We start from the raw sequence: 18,897 nt of genomic DNA, 5'->3' as shown, positions 1-18,897 counted from the left end.
CGGTAGGACCGATATGGTTAGGGTTAGGGCATAACGTAATCTCATTGTGACCGATTACACAAACTCGGTGGGACCGATTTTGGTAATAAGCTAACCAGAGAGTTGTTCAGGTAAACTTGGTGGGACCGATTCGCTCATCTCAGTGAGATCGAAATGTTACAAAAGGGAAACAGAGAGTTTACATTGCAATCTCGGTGGGACCGATCACTCATCTCGGTAAGACCGAAACGTTACGAAGGTAAACAGAGAGATTACAATCCCATCTCGGTGAGACCGAGATCCCTATCGGTGAGAACGATTTGCCTAGGGTTTGTGGCAGTGGCTATGACATTTGAAACTCAGTGGCGCCAGATAGAAAGAATCGGTGGGGTCGAGTTTGACTTTTGGTTTAGGTCATATGTGGATGTGGGAAGGTAGTTGAGAGTTTTGGAGCGTATCACTAAGCATTTTGAGCAAGCAAGCCATTAAGCAACACCTCATCCCTCCTTGATAGTATTGGCTTTTCCTATAGACTCAATGTGATCTTGGATCACTAAAATATAAAATGTAGTGTCTTGAGATTCAAGCTTGAGCCAAACTTTTTGTCCTTAGAATTTTGAGGGATCAACTTTCCTCATCCATGCCATGCCATTCATTGAGCTTTTCCTGAAATATTAATCTTCGAATAATGTTAGCTCAATGAGCTATATGTTGTTAGGAATTACCAAAACCACCCAGGGATAGTTGCACTTTCAATCTCCCCCTTTTTGGTAATTGATGACAACATATAGATCAAAGCTTCGATAAATGATAATAAGAGTGAAAGATGTTGTCGCTTTGAGAAGTATGTGAAAAGCAAGAGCTCCCCCTAAATTTGTGCATATCTTAAGATTTGCTTTGGACTGCAAATGCACAATGAGTTAGGATCATGGGTTACTCTTCCATGTCACATACATCTTGGTGGAGCACTCAAAATAATAAAGATTGAATACATGCACTCATCACCAAGCAAAGTGAATGATCATATAAGGATAAGTAAGATAATATCATCTAACAAGCATAAGTGTAGCTTATGATCAACCACATGATCATCAATGTCTCACAGATAATAGCATAGTATCTCAAGCAATCAAAAGACAAACAAAGTTCAACCATCAAAGCAAGAGAGAATAAAAAGCAACGCTCTCTCTTGAAGCCTATGATCTATACATGTTTCTCCCCCTTTGGCAACAAGTTACCAAAAAGTTCATAGAAAATGCATAGCACTAAAACATCTCTCAAGCTTGGTCTTCAGGTGGTGGCGTAGAGATGGCTCCTTGGACGAAGACTTCAGTTGATGTGGATGGAGCTGAAGGAGTTGGTGCTGGAGCTGGTTGCACAGAAGCACGGTAACAGGTCGTTAATAGGCCGTAGGATAGCAAAGGCTTAATTCTGTCATAGGCATAACGGGTCATTAATGGGCCAGAATATAGGACGGGCTGGAAACGGCGCAACGGGTTAACAGGCCAGAAACGGGCCGACTCTTGCCATGGGCCGAATTTGGCCCATTAGGGTAACAGGCCAGTAACGGGCCGACTCTTGCCATGGGCCGAATTTGGCCCATTTGTGGAACAGGCCAGTAACAGGCCGACTCTTGCCATGGGCCAAATTTGGCCCATTAGGGGAACATGCCAGTAACAGGACAGAAGTAATCGAGGGCCAAAAAGGAGCCCAAGAATGTATGGGCCGTCAATAGGCCGAAAGCTAACACGGGCTGGAAACGGCCCATGTAAATCACGGGCCGTTAATGGGTATAAATAAAATTACTGTTCATTATGGGCTAGAGTCACCGTGGGCCTTTACCTGGGCCGGCCTATTATGGCACACGAAAATCTTGTGGGCCTTTACCTGGGCCGGCCCATTATGGCCCGCGAAATCTTGTGGGCCTTTAGCTGGGCCAGCCCATTATGGTTCGCAAAATATCGTGGGCCTTTAGCTGGGCTGGCCCATTATGGTCCGCAAAATCTTTTGGGCCTTTAGTTGGGCCGGTCCGTTTAAACTTGTTGGGCCGTGCCACGTGTCGACGTATCATAGACGCCTTCTGTCCAGTGAGTGGATGACATTTGTCCCGATGATGAGCCGACACGTGTTTCCTCTAGCCAATGATGATTTTACACGCGGAAAATCCCCATTGGTCAGGGCTGTTAACGGGTTATCGGATCCAAAACCCGACCCGATAGCTTAACGACGTTCCTTTACAGTGGATGCCACGTGTCGATCACCCTTGACGAAAGCACTTCTGTGACGCGCGATTTATCGTCATGGAAGTGGACACTTCCGTGATGATAATTTTGGTAATGTCATGGAACACTTCTATGACAGCACATGTATGACTATCTTGATTCTGTCATAAATTTGTCATGGATGTACATGCATGACAAAAAAGTGACCTACTGTGACAAACACGTATCATCATGGAAGTGTATTTTTTTTGTAGTGATAGGGGTGTGCGGCACCCCTGTATTTGGGTGTACCGTCGTGTTGGGATGTTTGTTGTGTTGCATTGCATGCTGGAGTGCGCTTGCGTGGCCCGTAGATGGATCTGGTTGCGTCGTCCTTTTGATGCGAGCCCTCACGCGGATCGTGTACTGGCTTATGTGCGGCGTCGTTTGCCGCTCTATGTTGGCCACGAGGTCGTCTATCCGACCGGATGGCCATTTTTTTTATTGCAGGGGATCTAAGGCCTCCTCATCGAATTCAGGTAGCAACTTTCGCTTCGGTGTTGAGTACTTCACTCCATCTGATTCTGAGTGTGTCTTGTCCAGCCCTGAGCCTTTGCGTCTGCTTTTCAGACTCCTCACAGTGGCAACAAGCCTTTTATGGGTATTCTGTTGCTCCGGGTGCTTGTCCGGTGTGATGTTATCCGGACTGTTGTCTTCGACGGAGTTGAGTTGTTCGGTTTGATTCTCCGTGTTGTCATGGTCGGACGATGGTTCAATGCCGTGTTTGTCGTCCGCTGGCTCGCCTTGCTCTATCGCTGGTTTTATATGATCACTGCTTCTGCCGAGGCAGGATTTGGAGCGGCGCTTACGCTGCCGCTTTGACTGCTTCTCGAGGGAACAACCCTTCGCTACATCCTTCAGCTCCACGTCGTCGTTTTCTTTGGTCATGTCCACCATGTATACATCATATGATGAAGTGGGCGTCCAGTGCCCTGTGGGCAGTGGTTCCTGTTCGTCTCCTGCATCGTCGTCCATACCATCGATGTCTTTGGAGTCGAAGTCGAGCATGTCGGTCAAGTCGTCGATAGTGGCTACTAAGTGGGTGGTGGGTGGGCGGCGAATTTCTTCGTCATCCGCATCCCAATCCTGTCGAACATAGTTCGGCTAGGACTGTTCTGGCAGGGAGAGAGACCTTAATGAGTTCAACACGTCGCCGAAGGGCGAGTGCAGAAAGATATCCACGGAGGTAAACTCCATGATCGGGGCCCAGTCGGATTCGATAGGCACGGGCGCAGGTGGTTCGAAGTCCGTGGCCGGGGAAGAATACGGCAATTTGGCGTCACGGCTCTCGTGAAGGGTAAGGTCGATATTTGGCTCAATCGCCGCTAAGAATGTGGCCTCCGTGGCGGGGTCTATCCACCCGTCCATGGATGGCGCAATTGGCTCTGAATTGAGGGTCGGAGCGGTTGCCGGTGCGGTCTCCTGAACACTGTCCGATAGTAGAGCTAAATCATGCTCATCGTGACCGTGCGGCACACTCAGCAGGGGCTCGAATCCGTCGAAGATCAAGTCTCCGCGGATGTCGGCCGTGTAGTTTAAGCTTCCAAACCTGACCTGGTGGCCAGGGGCGTAACTCTCGATCTGCTCCAGATGGCCAAGCAAGTCGGCCCGCAGTGCGAAGCCGCCGAATACAAAGATCTTTCCGGGGAGAAAAGTCTCACCCTGGACTGCATTGCTATCAATGATCGAAGGAGCCATCAAGCCTAACGGTGACAACACAGAGGAACTCTCAATGAAAGCACCAATGTTGGTGTCAAAACCGGAGGATCTCGGGTAGGGGGTCCCGAACTATGCGTCTAAGGCGGATGGTAACAAGAGGCAGGGGACACAATGTTTTACCCAGGTTCGGGCCCTCTTGATGGAGGTAAAAGCCTACGTCTTGCTTGATTATTCTTGATAATATGAGTAGTACAAGAGTAGATCTACCACGAGATCAGAGAGGCTAAACCCTAGAAGCTAGCCTATGGTATGATTGTATGTTGTCCTAAGGACTAAAACCCTCTGGTTTATATAGACACCGGAGGAGCCTAGGGTTACACAAAGTCAGTTACAAAGGAGGAGATATGCATATCCGTATTTCCTAGCTTGCCTTCCACGCCAAGTAGAGTGCCATCCGGACACGGAACGAAGTCTTCAATCTCTTATCTTCATAGTAAAACAGTCCGGCCAAAGGATATAGTCTGGCTGTCCGGAGACCCCCTTATCCAGGACTCCCTCAGCCGCCCTCCCGCTACTGCTGCCACCGGCAAGCGGGCAAGGAAGCCGACGACAGTCGCATCAAAACTCACCAAGGAGGTGTCTTAGAAGAAGAAATAGAAGGTCGTTCTGGTGCCTTGTGCTCGTCTGGCGCCTCAAACACTATCTCTGCCCAGCATACGACCATTCCTCCAGCCTGTGTAGTTGCCGCTATTGGCTACAAGGGTCATGGCCGCCAAGTGGTCGATGAAATGCCATCAAGGTAAAAATGTTCTTTTCATCTTGGCCGATGCAATGTGTGGTGATTGCTTGCGGTCGAAGTGTGATGAAGATTGTTGCCGTTGTGGTCGTGGTGGTGCTAAGATGAGCGTGAATGAATTCTTGTCATCATTGAAGTACTGACATATATGCTTGGGATTAAATATCGCAACTACGACTACATGTTCAATCATCAAGTGGGCGAAGAGGAGGTCGAGACCATGGAGATGGCCAAGGCTGAGGATGTGGCTGAGGCCTAGGAGGAAGAGGTTGACAATCCCATGGAGACACAACCAACCGTGAATCCACCATCATGATCAAGGACTCACAACTATTCCCATGAAGAAGATGTCGCTTTGTGCTATGCTTGGATGAGCATTTCCCTTGATGCATTGGTAGGAATGGGTCAATCAAAGGACCGGTATTGGGGGAGGATTGCCGACTACAACATCAACACTGTGATGTCACATCAAGATGCACCCAAGGCTCCCTTTGGCACCATTTGGGTACCATCCAAGACAAACAGAACCGATGTTCTAGTTGTATTTATTAAGCGAACCATGCCCCACCAAGTGGTCACAAGTCCTTCATGTTGTAACATTGCTACAAAGAACATTGCAACAAGGAGAAGTGGAACAGGAGAAACTGCAAGACCACACCAAAGAGATTAAATTTAAGTATACCCACTGAGGATGATGAAAAGGCCAACAAGAGACCGGATGGAAACAATATTTTGAAATAAAGGAAGAACAGAGGAGCATTTGGTGGAACATACAAATAAGAGCTTGTAGCCATGAGGGAGATCAAGAAAGCCTTTGTGGCCAAACACAAGGAAGAGAAGGCGACTAGTTGGAATGAGCTCAAGTTGGAGGATGAGAAATCGATGTCAAAGTTGGCGGCCAAAGAGAGGAAGTTCAAGGCGGAGGAGCGTAGGCTTGCACTCGAGGAGGAGAGGCTTCAGAAATAAGCAAATTGATATAATGTTGATAATTTCCCAACACCTTAATCGAGCAATGGGCACAAGATAGTTACTCCTTTATCCATAGTAATGAGAATAGAAAAATGAGCTTTGTATTCTTACTTGTGAGATAAAACACTCAAAGAAATCATACCCAAGTAATGTACATAACTCGCTCTTACAGATTATTCATCTAAACAAGGTTAGTGAATAAACAAATATATTAGATAGAATATATGTACCTATAAATCATGCCAACAAAACCAAAATATATCAATATATAATGTGATCATAAAGTGACAATTCATTGATACGTCTCCAACATATCTTTTTTTTCTCACGCTTTTCCTCTTGTTTTGGACTCTAATTTGCATGATTTGAATGAAACTAACCCCGGACTGATGTTGTTTACATCAGAACTACCATGGTGTTGTTTTTGTTCAGAAATAAAAGTTCTTGGAATGGAACGAAACTTTTTGAGGATTTTTTATACCAATAATAAGAATTTCTAGAGCCAAGACCCACCGGAGAGGGGCCCCTGGGTGGGCATAACCCACCAGGGCGTGTCCCCCTCCTAGCGCGCCCAGGTGTGTTGTACCCACCTAGTGGCCCCGCTGATGACCCTCCCTGATACTATAAATTCACATTATTCTAGAAAAAATCAGGAAAATTAAATTATCACGATCCACGAGACGAAGCCCCCGCCAAGCCCTGTTCTTCCTCGGGAGGGTAGATCTGGAGTCCGTTTGGGGCTCCAGAGAGGAGGATCTTCGATCTTCGTCATCACCAACCTATCTCCATCGCCAATTCCATGATGCTCCCCACCGGGAGTGAGTAATTCCTTTGTAGGCTCGCTGGTCGATGAGGACTTGGATGAGATTCATCATGTAATCGAGTTAGTTTTGCTAGGGCTTGATCCCTAGTATCCACTATGTTCTTAGATTGATGTTGCTATCACTTTGCCATGCTTAATGCTTGTCACTTTGGGCCCGTGTGCCATGATTTTGGATCGGAACCGTTTATGAATACATCATTATATCCATGTTTTAGATCCGATCTTTCACGTTCTAGTCACCTACTATGGTTATGATCCGGCAACCCTGGAGTGACAACAAACGGGCCCACTCCCGGTGATGACCGTAGTTTGAGGAGTTCATGTATTCACTATGTGTTAATGCTTTGTTCTGGTTCTCTATTAAGAGGAGGCCTTAATATCCCTTAGTTTCCAATATGGACCCCGCTGCCACGGGAGGGTAGGACAAAAGATGTCATGCAAGTTCTTTTAATAAAGCACGTATTACTATTTATGGAATACATGCCTACATTATATCGATGAACTAGAGCTAGTGCGGTATCGCCCTAGGTTATAACTGTCTCATGATGAATATCATCCAAAAAGTCACCGATCCAATGCCTACGAATTTATCCATATTTATTTTGCTACGTTACTATTGCTATCATCACTGTTACACTTGCTACAAATTACTGCTATCACTGTTACTGTTAACATTGCTGCTGTCACTACTATCAAAACTATCATATTACTGTGCTACTGATCATATTGCTGTAGATAATTAATTTCTAGGTGTGGTTGAATTGACAAGTCAGCTGCTAATACCTTCAAATATTCTTTGGCTCCCCTTGTGTTGAATCTATAAATTTGGCATAAATACTTTACCCTCGAAAACTGTTGCGATCCCCTATACTTGTGGGTTTTCATTCATCACACCATAAAAAAGTACATTAAAGATTACATCAAATTTATCACAACCGTGTTAGGAACATCATGTGATCTTTTTGTACTAAGGTTCCGGGAGAGAAAATGCCACATAGCTAATATTGTGAACCCATAGTCCAAGGGAATAATACTCACACATGGGAGCAACAATGTTAGGGAATAAAGCATCGGTGAGGACCCCCTCTAACAGAGTACTAGAAAAGGACTCCAGAATTGGTTATACCGAAAACACTAGAAAACAACAACTGGCACTTTGTTAATGTGTTTTTCCAGAAAAATGATACAAATATGCTTATATGAAACATAACAAAAATTATATATCATTTTAGGACATATCAACCACTTGCTACACTCATTTGCTTTATTGTTCCTTCAACACTTGCAGCTACCATTCAAGCAAAACACATAATTGTCACTCTTTTCAGGTTTTGAAGTGATTCTTAACTTATTTCGATACAACAATTCCTTCTATTCTTTATTGGTTTTGACACTATTACTTTTGGTAAAGATCTACAATCGATCGCCTACACTTGTGGGTATACTTCTCCGGTGGATTGGTCTTCTTTTAAGAAGGCCCCTTGATGTCCACTCTTCATAAATGCCACAAAAAGGGATTTTTCTTCCAATAATAAAGTGCCCATAGTTTATACTCCCGAATAAATTATGGCAAAAGTGCAACACAACCATGGTAAAACATGAAAAATGCTAACGCTACAGTGCAAAAATGTGAACGACAACATGGAGCAAAATGCACACATCAATAAGCCTTTGCATATCGTAACCACATGTACATTTTACAGCTCCATCTATTCATCAACATTGTTATTATAATAATCATATAAAGCTGTAGTAATACATATACAAGTGCTCACATGGATCATGTGGTTATTTACACACTTTATTGTCCAACAACAAAATCATTGTGGACTTTTGCTTACTTTGACTTGGTGTCTCACTTGAATTATCTTTATCTAGTTAAGAAATTAACTGACTAGTGTATCATCGGTCCAGTTCAATATGTTTGTGTTACCTCCGTTGGAACTTCAATTGCTTGATGAAGATGAAGAAGAGGAATGTGAAGAGGGAGATGATGGTCAGATGCAGGCATGTGACAAGACTAAAGTAGCGGCTCTCAAGTCCAAGGTAGCCCTCAAGGAACTACTTAACAGTCTGGTCTTCTTGCCCTGGCATAAGGATCATCTCCGTCCGGTCACCCAGCTGGGAGAACATGAGCCCATACATTGTCCATGTCGCCGGGTTAGCCCAATATGCCCACCTCACCATATTGGGATCAGCTGCATCCATGTCATCACATTTTTGTTGTTCATTAGGTTAGTCATGCACAAAATATCATATATTTTTAATTAAATATCATCTCCATGTAAAAGTACAAATCTAAATTATATGCATCCTATGTGTGGTTTACTACAGTTTTACACGAGTTCTAATTTGCATATGTTCTCTCTAGGTAGCATTGTAATTAAGTTGAAAATGTTAAGGTTAATAAGGAGTGAGATTAGTACCTCTCTTCCGATGATAAAGCCAGAGAAGACATTCCAAAATATGAAGATAAGGAACGACAATCCGGCAGCTATCTCAAGGTTAGGTGTCAGTGCCACTGTCATCATTCCGAAGAGTGTGTAGTACATCATGCTTAGTGCCATGTATATTACAAACCAACAGAACATGCACATGGTCATCTGGAACCCAATCATTGGGTATATGATTGACGCAAAGATGAAAACTTGGACAAGCATGTAAGGCATTTCAATTGCCATCTGCAAAATAGAAATCAAGCTGGAGTTTAAAATTCATATGCCAATAATTAGAACACGATGGTAAAGTAATATGACCTGAGCTATGACATAAGCCAATGTAGAGTACATGCCCGCTGCCTTTTCTCGATAAAGAACAACTCTCTCCATTGATACAACTGGTTGTAAGATGGTGCAATTCATAAAGCCCAAAAATAGTCACGATCCATATACTACTCCCAGTATGTTGAGTATGTCTTGTTGTTGTTTTCTATTGCAAAGGAGTACCAAGTTACGATCTAAGTGAGGTATTATTAGTTTGCATGAAATAAGCCATCACTTGGGTTGTCACCATTTATGCTTACATGGTTGAGCCAATTTTCCAGAAAACAATTCCAAACATAATTGGAAGAATCAATGTGTTCAGAAACCGAACAAGATTGTGTTCTGGATTTTTCCAATATGCATATATTTGCCTCCATAGGCAAACCATGCATTGTGCTCTAAAGTCTTGCCAATATCCCGATGGAAATTTTAGATCCTCTGTGTTTGGCGCTGCTTTCCCCAGCTCATCAATTAGAAGCATGTTATTGCTGCAGAAACAAGGTATTCATTATACCTATCTTCACCCTATTGCTCAGACGAGTTAACAGGCTTATATGTATAGGGAGGAGCTGCGATAAATTTGTGCGTAGTCCACTCCTATCTCATATTCTGCTGATTGTGAAGTTATGTTTAGCACCCATGCTGCTGGGTTTTGTCCCTCTTTTATTATAGGAATGCCAGGTATAGCCTACAATATAACAATTTTAGTATTTTTTATCTCTACCTTTTGGATAGATGTTTCTGATCATGCGATATACCTGGAAATACTTGATCATATTTTCAGATAGTGGACCTAATGAGCCACTATATATGATCTGACCACCTCTTTTCATGAGTACAAGCTGGAATTATTCAAATTAAATTCAAGTTTACAAAGCTAGCTTTATAGTACTAATGCTAATAATTTGTAAAGGCTAATTTATGATCAGCCATTATATTTAAGTTACTATTAGAAAACTAAATAAATTTGAGGCCTAACTGTATGTGATGTTTTATTTTGGTAAGAATATAGTGGTTTGGTTATCTCTAATAAATAGTTCACTGCTCTTTTTTTAATCTTCTGGTGTTGACACCATGTGACCATAATTTTCCTTTCTTGCAAAATTGGTCGCATTTGTTTTGATATATAAAAAAGGTACACTTAAGAATACCTCATCAAAAGCTTCAAATATCTCAATGCTTGGTTGGTGTATTGTGCAGACAACAGTTCGCCCAATGTCTACTGTCTTTCTTACTGTTCTCATGACAATTGCTGCAGCACGAGCATCCAGACCTGTGGTCGGCTCATCCATAAATATAATGGAAGGACTAGCTACCAACTCCACTGCTATTGTTAACCTTTTTCGCTGCTCGGCTGAAAGACCAGTTGTTCCCGCGAGACCTACCATGGAATTCTTCAGTCCAGTTAATTCGACTAGGTCAATTACTTCTTCTATGAGCATCTAAAAGCATGTTGAAGAGGAATCTTGTGAGATATATATAGGTATATGTTAGCTTCAAATATAGTCATGATTGTAGCAAGTCAATGGCCATACATGTCTTTGGCGAGATTTAACGTTCGAAGGAAGTCGAAGCCATGCAGAGAACTGTAGTGACTCATACACGGTGAGGTTAGGGGAGTGAATGTCACTCTGTTCACAATAGCCTGAGATCCTTGAGAATATTTCTTGCTTCTTTGGGTATCCTGCTATTCTAATAGTACCTTCAATACGTCCTCCAGTTTTTCTTCTAGCTAAAACATCGAGCAACGTTGTCTTTCCAGCACCTGTGATCCCCATTAGCGCCTTTAACACCCCTGGCCTAAAAACACCACCCACATCTTGTAGCAGTTGAAGATTTTTTCCTGTTACTCCATACTTCACCATCTCCTGGTGGAAGAAATGACAATATTAAAATGACTGACTTGAATGGATACTATTTTATAGTGACGGGAATGGATTAAACTATTTAGTAAGGCATTGTCTTACCTTAGGCAAGTCGAAAAAATAATTTATATGATAAAATGCAAGGGAAAGAGGCTGAAAAGGGAGGGTAACTTGACTACTTGATGCATTGACATTTCCAACTTTTTGGTTCTTGTACTCCAGATCTATCTTCGTGGCATTGATCTTAACTTGATGATTGTATGGAGCTACAAATGAAAAACAAGCATGATAATTGTAGCTTGCATTTATATTTTAACACTTAAAAGGATTGTTGTGCATTTGAATACATACAATTCATGAACTCCAGCGCAAATATAGTGAGGATGTTGAACACAATTGAGAATCCAAATAAAATACCGACACAAATCCAGTACCAGTGCCACTCTGTGAGCAACCCTCTAATCTTGAGGATAGCTTCACCAACTGTTTTAGCATTTGCATAATAAAGTTCCTATTAGCATGAACAATCATCAGCATCCGGTCATAAGTAATGTCACAGGTTATGCACTTTAGATAAAGAATGATATTAAATTAGTTACATACAGTAGCCCATCTTTCATCAAGGAACTCATTTAGGGAAACTGCATTTTGTGCGTATGTGAATGGGGATGCCCAATACCCCCACTGCAACCATGGTTGGAGATTATCTGTTCCGATGTACACAATTGGTGAGTATCTTTGATGGACATACGTCTAGATATATGTCATGTTTCTATCATACATCTTATGTTATTATGGCTAAAACATCTAACCTTTGGATATGACGAAGCCTCCAAATATGTAGATTGCTATAAGAATTATGACACTTAGCATGTTGGACATTACTTGTGTCCTTCCTATTGCCGCTAAGAAACGATAGAGGCCCATTGACATTTGATGCATGGCAAAAAGTACCAAAAACTGTTGGGTGAATCTGTAAGAAGCAAGGTTACCCTAGCTTAGTAAACATTTAGATAATCAGATATTGATTGACCAAGATCAGTACCTAACAAAGGAAGGTGAGTAACCAATCACATAGTAGGTTAAGCTGGTTCAGAGACCCGTCTCTACAAGTGACATTGGGAGGTTGATGATGTAAACCGAAGAAAGAAGTGCCCATCCTGGCAATGCTAGTAACTCTCTTTGCTTGTAAAAAGTCGGTAGTCGCTTCATTGTCATTGCAATTTCTGTCATGCCATTGAAGTTTGCTATCACAATAGCCATAAAGAGTGATCCCATATACTTATTGGCATCAAGTATAGTCTTATGATTCATATTTCCTCGAATAAAAACCGTTGAGATGACAAAAGCAAGAATAATTATTTGTACAGTCTTGAATATATGAAGTGGGGAGTTTTTTTTGAGAAGCAGTACTTCCCTTGAAAAGCATGCTTTGAAAATATTCCATATAGAGATATTGTGATTTGCGTTTGTTTTGATCTCCCTGTCATTTCCTCTATTGTTTGTCATTTTGTTTTCTGCAAGTCGAGGGAGATAAGATGAATAGAAGAATTCTGCTATATTTTCTATTGGCCAGTACTTATACATATTTTCATCACCAATCCAGTATTGCCTTTGATCCATCTTTGAGGTCACCTGGCCAAATGGAGAAAAATGTTGTTGTGAGTTAGATACATTATTATGCATGAACATGCCATATTAGTGAATTTGGGGAATGAGATTATGACACATACTGAAGTTACTTGGTACTATTAATGCATTATTTCCCTTAACTTACCTGAACACTATTTTTGTGAGGATGTTAAAAAAATCTCACTATTAGTTTATTTAATAGTTCATTGCCATTAGAGTTGATAACCTAATACCTCTTGAAGGAAATCATCTACATTCTTCCTATTGGGGCATCTGAATCCCATCATTTGAAAACAATCAATAGCATTTTCTCGAGGACCATGATATACAAGTTGACCCTCGCATAATAGAATTATGTCGTCAAATAATTCCAACGTCTCGGGAGATGGTTGCAATAAGGACATAACCATGTTGAGATCCATCAGATGAGTCATTTGTTGGAGGAACTTTACAATCTCGTATGTGGTGGAGCTATCTAGACCTGTTGAAATATCGTCCATAAAGAAGCATCTTGCTAGACCAACTAGCATCTCTCCTGCATTTATAATTTTATCTTGAAATACATCAACAATGTTAAATTTGAAAAAATGTGCTTTCAATATTCATACTTGTTAACTTGAGCACTGGCATCATCAAGCACAGTTTTTCTGTATAACTATCATATTGGTAAGAAGAGCATGAAATTTTTATGTTATTACATAGAAAATGTATATTACAAATGCTATAGATTCCATTGTGGGGAAATTTTAGTGGACTAGATAATTTATAATTGCGTCTAACATATTTAGGGCTTATTTAATTCAGTGGCATAAATATCAAACCTAATGTGGAACTAATTTTTTTGGAGAACATATATAGTTAAAGGAGAGAGAGAGAGAGAGAGCATTCTATAGTATTTTCACTGGCTCACTACTAGTTTACTACTTTCTTAGTCCATTTAACTGAACATGCAAAACAAAATTGGTGTCATTTTTAACTTTTGTTACTTTATAATGTTCTCATGGTGGGCTAACTAGGAGTTTTTTTGTTCTACCTAGAAATATTGTACACAATATGGAAGTTGTTGAGGTGATAAATTTTACTTGTGCCAAGTACTATAACATAAAGTTGGATTGAAAATGCACTCTAGGAATTGGCATGTAGGGTGATCACATGAATAAGGTATATAGTAGAAAATATAGGATACCTACCTATTGTGGCCCTTTTCTTTTTTCCTCCTGATATGCCTCTTCTCAACTCATCCCCCACTAGGGTATCAGCACACTCGGACAAACCAAGCATCTCCATATACCAAAAGTTTGTGATTATGTTACCAAGACAAATTTAAAATTTAAAATTTACTAAGTTACCTTGATAGTATAGTTTGTTGTAAGGTTGCTTCCTTCTCCAAAGGTAGTAGCCTGCAGAAGACGGATTGAAGTAATTGATGCACTACTTACAAGTTTATCAAAATTGGGGGAATGTAAAATTAATGACCTTCATAGATGTGTTGAGATATTGGTCCACTTTATTAATGTCTCCATTTTTCCTTCTCATTCCTTGTCCCAACGTCCCTAAGGCGGCAGTGTCACACACGTATTATTGTACTAGTATACATTTCACTAAAAAAGGTACCCCTTGAACATCTTGAAGAGTGCTTCTTGAGTTACATTGTATATGTTTGGTTATAAATTAGTTCAGTCCTATACACCTTTATATCATAAATGCAATATGAATAACACACCATGCACAAGAGCGTGCTCACCAAATTCATTATTGGTTCCCAACATCTTGGAAGAGAAATCAATCGTCTCTCTAACGGTCATCTCCGCATGGTGAAGATCATACTGGCTAATGTATGCATGCAAGTATTGTGGTGTTGAGGAATTTACTTCTTCTCCATTATACATGACCTTTCCTTTGAGCTATTAATAGATGTGACATCAACAAAATGCAATTTTGGTTAACCAACACTTTTGTTGTTAGAAAGTGGTTTTGGTGATAATTAACTACTTAACATAGTCTACCTTCAAAGAAGAATCCAACTTTCCTGCCAATGCTTTTAGAACAGTTGTTTTCCCGGAACCTGGTGCTCCTAGAAGAAGGGTCATCCTAATTATGCAATAAGATCACAAAATTTCATAGATGAGTAAATTAATGAATGGTGAACTCTTGATTATGAAGATAAATAGTGTAAAAATAATCATTATCGATTTAGTGTATATGATGCCTACCGTGATGGATTAATTGCCCCGCTCACTCCATTTATGACTTTGATGGGTTTTTTTCTTGTAGTACACATGTCTGAACATGTTGCCAATTTCTGCATACATACAAAAAACTATTAGAACGATGATTTTAGATGTGACCTACCCAACAATAGGTAGATTGAAGGAAACATCTAGATTTAAACATACATATGCTATGAAGATGTTAAACATTATGGAAACTTGCATTTCGTTTTGGTTCTGGAAGCAATATGAACATTTTTCAGTTTAAGTCCTGGGATGCAAAAGCCTGAGATGTACTTTGATCTCCATTTAAATTAAGTTGAACTATTTGAAATTATCTTGGCGTAGGGCGCACACTATCGATGTCTCAACTTGCTTAATTTTGTGTACCATACATCCTAGCTCTAGAACTATCACCTCCTTCCTTTCCTTTTTCTGCATGTCGTTATGCCTAGCCGGCCGCTTTCCTTTCAATGGAGTGATGTGGCTTGCAAAGTAATCCAATTATCTGGTCGTTGTGCATTATAGTTTTCAAACTTCAAAACCCTTTATGTGCAGGTAGTTTACTTTGGCCGTGTAGTTGGCTTGTGTTGTACTTTCTTTCCAGAGGAAATGGAGACAGAGGTTCACATATCCTTAGAAATCAACCAGATGTAGTTAGAATGATCATTTTTTTAGCAGAGTCAAAATGAATCTTTGATAAACTGCTCGAGGGCAATGACACCGCACTTTACATAGTCCCACAACCATGAATTGATAATACTCCAAAGGGATGCGGTCCATTTCTTTTATTTATTTGAATCTACAAATAACAACAATCAAACTCTGCTAACTATTTAATTAGTTGATTAGTACTACTTGACTAGGTAGTGACATAAAGATATGTCGCCGTATGGCGACATATGTTGATGTCATTATTTAATTAGTTGATTAGTACATCGTAGCACCAATAAAGTTGGTTAACTAGGCACCTTGTCGTGAACTCTTCATTTAATTGCCTAGATACATTACAGCTAAATAATAATAGATGTCTTTAGGGATGCGGCTAAATAATACTTCCTCCATTCCACAATATAGTGCGCCCACGCTTTCCGAGATTTAAGTTTGACCATAAATTTGACCAACGAGACCGAGTGCGGTGAGAACAAAAAATATACCACCGAATTCGCCGCAGTCGGTCTCATTGGTCAAATTTATGGTCAAACTTAGATTTTGGGAAGCACGGGCGCACTACATTGTGAAACGAAGGGAGTAGTGGATTAGCGATAGCACAACGAAATAACTAAGTTTGATGTTTTTGGCAGTTAGAATATCACTTTAAGAGCAAGTATAATAGGATGACGTAGACGGGCTATAAGAAATAGCAGATTAGTTTGTTGGCTAGTTGGATGAGAGGAGAGGAGAGGAGAGGAGAAAGCAGAAAAAGGGGGTTATAGAATTACAACTGATTGTAGCACTGGCTCCAACACCCTTGGAGTAACATACTAGTACGACTAACTACTGTAGAAGTTAACTGTTAGGTCGACTATAAATGATGTTGCAACTTCTTATAGCTGCTTGTTGGCTATACTGCTAACTATGCTCTAACCGGAGAAATTCACATGGGCGCAATGGCTAGTGCACACACTTTGTGGGCTGCAGATTTGCGCTGAAGATTCGGGGTCTTATGCATGGCTTAGCCCTTAGTACTGTGAGGGTATGTGCTGTGTCGACCCATCAATTATCATTATCCCATGCATGCCTACTTTTTGCCAAAGATAGTTTCTCTCTCATACTTTTTCATTTGACTTCCAATTTTAAATATAACATATCTCCACTCGGCCCCAACCTGAAACACCACCCATCTAGCCCGGTCTAGGCCCATCAGCCCTGTGTCTATCTTATAAGTGTTGGACCCTTAGAGCCTACTTACATAGTTGATGCTTCACTTTTTTGCTAGGACATGACGTTTCGTGAACTTCAATCCATTTTATATATAATTTTTCTAACATGATTAGTATGTTTATTGTTATTTCAAAAGTAAACCGGGAACACTCGCACAAAAACAGTTGTATTGCTATTGGAACTTTGTATGGGATATCAACTTGTTTAACCAACAACGCCAACAATTAGTCACATGCTAGAGGACTTCCATATGGCAAAGTTCGCTACTGATCGACCAGCAGCAAGGAAAGTTTAAAGTAAGGGGAAAAAGTACTGGGCGTAGCATCAAAGTACACCCTCTGTTTATAAACATAAGAAGTTTTGGCAGTTGAGGTAGTACTAATTAGATGGTGATTCCTCAGCAAACAAGCAAACAAACCAAAAGAAATAAATGAGGGCAACATTGGTAGCTGATCCAAGCATAACTTGATCCCATCAAATCTCTCTTGGTCGCAACGGATATATCCACGCATATACAGAGCAATTAATTTTCTGTCGCAAGTAACACCATATACCTGGGCGGCATTGACGGCGCAGTTAAGCAGCGTCGGCAGCGCGCGGTGGCCCACATGCACGTCGGCCTCCACGGTCAGCTCCTCGAACCGCACCTCCACTTTCTCGGCGCCGAACCCCAGCCTGCGAAGCTCTCGGCCCGAACTCATTTACCCAACAAATTAAAGCCTGTTGGCTGGCTCAATCGACCCTTGCATGCGCATACCTTTCTTTCTTCTCGCGGAGCATCTCGAGGAATCGGCGGTTGTCCTCATGGGTGAGCGGCGGCGGCGGCCTGACCCGCATCTCCGACGCCTGCTGGGCCTCCCTGCTGTATTCCATCATCCTTTCACAGCCGGAGACGACGCCTCGTTCGGCTTTGCATCCAACGTCGGCGGTTGCTGCTTATTCTAGACGGGGTGTCAATGGGCCTACACGTGCATGGACTTATGGTTTGTACGAGATACTACTCCGATATAGTACTATGTTCCTTCTTAAAGGCGTTGAGATTTGAGAGTACCATCTGGTCCAGTTCTCCTGCCCAACGGCCAACGCCGCCCCGGACATTACTACAGAAAAATAATACTCCCTCCGTTTCAAAATAGATGACTCAATTTTGTATCAAATTTATACTAAAGTTAGTACAAAGTTGAGTCATCTATTTTGAAACGGAGGAAGTACATGTCACACTAATTAACTTAGAGCCCCCCCGAAAAGAAACTGTACTTTTTCTTTCCTTCGATATGCTCTGAGTTTTCTTTAAACACGGTATTGACACAAATGTTGACGCTTATGCACACACTCATCCCATGAATGGATGCACATACTTACACCTGTGAGCATCTTCGAGAAACTGAGCGCCAGATCTTGAGATTGATGAAGTGTCACGGAAACCTCAAAGTTGACGGCCATGTTATACCATAGGAAGAGTAGTGTCTAAAAGACTGAAATAAATCTAAGAAAATGCAACCACCGTGCCAAGTCCAGGACTTGACCTTGATCATGCTCTACCACAAAAAACCTAGTCATCTGTGTTATGCTCTGTTTTAGATGACTAGTTTAATGATCAAAAAAATTTATGTTAGTCAGATAAAATACATAACACAACATCGTAAGTAGTTACAATGACTCATCACATATGTACGTTGCGCTTCTCGTTACCTATCACTAGCTGGACGTTTGTACTGAGTCACATTGACGTCATGCATATTATATAAACTCACTAGATGGTACCCATGTTGTTCTTTGGTTTCTAACTATTACATTTGCATCAAATCCAAAAACATGTGAGAAGTATCTGCAAGAAGTAAAAGAGAAATCTTAGCGGAAACGTTAAAGCCATGATTCAACACCATTGATTTAGAGTCGACTACATATGATTGGAGCTCTGGGGGCGCTAATCCTTACGGGGCAGATGCGCAAAGATTCCCCAATTATCATCGATAATGACAGGCCAGCTCCGGTACGGGAGCGGCGACAACAGCTCGTCGACAGCTTGTTCGGATGGCAACACTGGTCGCTTGGTG

At 41.4% G+C, this 18,897-nt stretch overlaps 1 pseudogene; it reads right to left on the bottom strand.

Annotated features, from left to right (window-relative positions):
• Nucleotides 1-8,416: 8,416 nt before the first annotated feature.
• On the bottom strand, nucleotides 8,417-17,713 carry LOC123108329 (ABC transporter G family member 45-like; annotated as a pseudogene).
• Nucleotides 17,714-18,897: the final 1,184 nt, after the last annotated feature.

The sequence above is a fragment of the Triticum aestivum genome, chromosome 5A, assembly GCF_018294505.1.
Source record: "Triticum aestivum cultivar Chinese Spring chromosome 5A, IWGSC CS RefSeq v2.1, whole genome shotgun sequence".
NCBI classification, from domain to species: domain Eukaryota; kingdom Viridiplantae; phylum Streptophyta; class Magnoliopsida; order Poales; family Poaceae; genus Triticum; species Triticum aestivum.
This window is presented reverse-complemented; position numbering and strand designations above follow the sequence as displayed.